Here is a 2500-nt window from a genome sequence, read left to right on the forward strand (position 1 = left end):
CTGAAGAGGTGAATGTTGACAAAGAATACCACAATTCTGACGACGGAAGCTAAAGGTTGGGTCATTCAGACACCCACTGGACATCCGAGGGGTCTGTGTAGAGGAGAAGAGAGGACTGGCCGTACTGAGTGAGATAACGCTCGGTCTTCTTGAGAACTGGTCGCGCTGTTTATTTATTTTGATTTTTTTCCTGGTGATATCAGTGGTTTGGTAATCGGTAGCCCAAGGTAAAGGCCGTCATCAAGGCCATGCGACAGAAGAAGTGGATGCAACATCATCCACACCACGCAGTGACACACCCCCACTACCCTCTGACCAGGCGGGAATAGGTGTCAGTGTTTAGACTCAGGACAGGTCACAACCACCTGCACCACCAAGTACTTACACACTGAATCCTGCACTGGTCACTCAGCAGGGTGCCCCTGTGGGACTGACAGTTTCAGTTTCAGTTTCAGTAGCTCAAGGAGGCGTCACTGCGTTCGGACAAATCCATATACGCTACGCCACCTCTGCCAAGCAGATGCCTGACCAGCAGCGTAACCCAACGCGCTTAGTCAGGCCTTGGGGGAAAAAAGTAATAATAATAATAATAATAATAATGATAATAAATAAATAAATAAATAAATAAGACAACAATTATGATAAATAAGCTAATAAATGTAAACCATGGAGACACACATTCACACATACGCCCAAATATGCATAACAGATATGCACCAAACATACAGTTTCACAGATACGAAAGCACAGTCAAATACACATAAACGTACATGAGCCCCAACACACACACACACACACACACATTACCCTGCAACTCCTCTACTCCGATACGTAGGACTGACAGCCAGACAACAGATCACCTGCTGCAGTCCCGCCCCCTCCATGAGGTGCCCAGGAAGAGGTACTGGCCCAACACCCAACTCCAGTGAGCCGGAAGCTCTACGGCTGTGTGGAGGACCTGCAGCGTACAGCTGTGTGGAGGACCTGCAGCGTACAGCTGTGTGGAGGACCTGCAGCGTACAGCTGCCTTCATCACGGAGACTGGGCTGTCCATCTGACGAACCAGAAGAAGAACTCCACAGCGACTGCCCGCCTTCTGAGGGAGCTGAATGGCTTGTCTGCATCGGTGACTGAGACTGGAATGAAAGGTGAGTATGACCAAGATGTATGCTGCTGTTTTCCTACGCTGTCTGTTTTCAGTTTAGTCTGCACAGACCGCAGGGCTACTATGGGCTGGCTAGATTTTTAACCCCCGGGGGTGAAATCCAATGAGGGGTACTAGTAACCTGAAGCGTTATCTTCGGGGCTGCATTTCAACCACCGTGCCTCTTGCAACTGGATGTTGACAATGACTTATTTATCACACCGTCAAGGTTACGTTTCCGATTGTTTGATTGTTTTATTTTATTTCTGTTCCATGGATGTTTGGAGGAAGATGGAAAAATGGTTCAGACGCTCAGCTGCCAGTACAGAGAGTCCGTCAGGGTGTGGGTTCGAATCCCGCTCTCGCCCTTTCTCCCGAGTTTGATTGGAAAATCAAACTGAGTGTCTAGTCTTTCGGATGATGCGATAAACCGAGGTCCCGTGTGCAGCACACACTTGGCGCACTGAAAAAGAACCCATGGCAACGAGAGTTTTGTCCTCTGGCAAAATTATGCATTTTTAAAAAGAAATCCACTCTGATAGCTACACGAACAGAATAATAACCATGCACACAAGACCTGACTAAGCGCGTTGGGTTACGCTGCTGGTCAGGCATCTGCTTGGCAGATGTGGTGTAGCGTATATGGTTTTGTCCGAACGCAGTGACGCCTCCTTGAGCTACTGAAACTGAAACTGAAACTGCTGTCAAGCATCTGCCAAGTAGATGTGGTGTAGCGTATATGGATTTGTCCCAACGCAGTGACGCCTCCTTGAGAAACCGAAACTGAAAGTGTATGTTGATATTTTGTTCGACCCTACGGTACAGCTCTTGAGGTGTGGTCAGTGCGTTGGGTCTTTGCGGAAGTTAGACACCTGCTCCTCCTGTTGTTGTTTGTTGTTGTTGTTGTTGTTGTTTTAACTCACTCAGTACGGCCAGTCCTCTCTTCTCCTCTACACAGACCCCTCGGATGTCCAGTGGGTGTCTGAATGACCCAACCTTTAGCTTCCGTCGTCAGAACTGTGGTATTCTTTGTCAACATTCACCTCTTCAGTATAAGAGCCTTCCGCTTGCAATATTTTGATGGTGGTAATTGGGGTGAGACGCTGTTAACGTCGTCTCTTTCGCCGTTCGTATGGAGAGAGTTAAGTTAGGTGTGACGTGGCTAAAACACACCATTCCGTCGCAGTTTTCTTACATGCTAGTTCGGTGAGGTTCTCGCGAGACATACCAGGAAGGTATGTACCTTTTTCTCTACCTCGCGGCAAGATTGGCCGGGTTCTGCATTTAAAAAGAGAGAGAGAGAGAGAGAAAAAAAAGGTCTCTGATACTGACCTGAAAGATATGATCACACAAAGT

At 47.7% G+C, this 2500-nt stretch overlaps 1 protein-coding gene across 2 annotated transcripts in view; it reads left to right on the forward strand.

Annotated features, from left to right (window-relative positions):
* Positions 1-2500, forward strand: part of LOC143277812 (uncharacterized) — a 37257-nt gene that overhangs the window by 21013 nt on the left and 13744 nt on the right. For both annotated transcript variants that reach the window (XM_076582718.1, XM_076582714.1), the window contains exon 2: positions 836-1148. The gene's annotated coding sequence lies outside the window, so the exon portion shown is untranslated. The remainder of the gene's footprint in view (positions 1-835; positions 1149-2500) is intronic.

This window comes from Babylonia areolata, chromosome 35, assembly GCF_041734735.1.
Source record: "Babylonia areolata isolate BAREFJ2019XMU chromosome 35, ASM4173473v1, whole genome shotgun sequence".
Taxonomy (NCBI): Eukaryota; Metazoa; Mollusca; class Gastropoda; order Neogastropoda; family Buccinidae; genus Babylonia; species Babylonia areolata.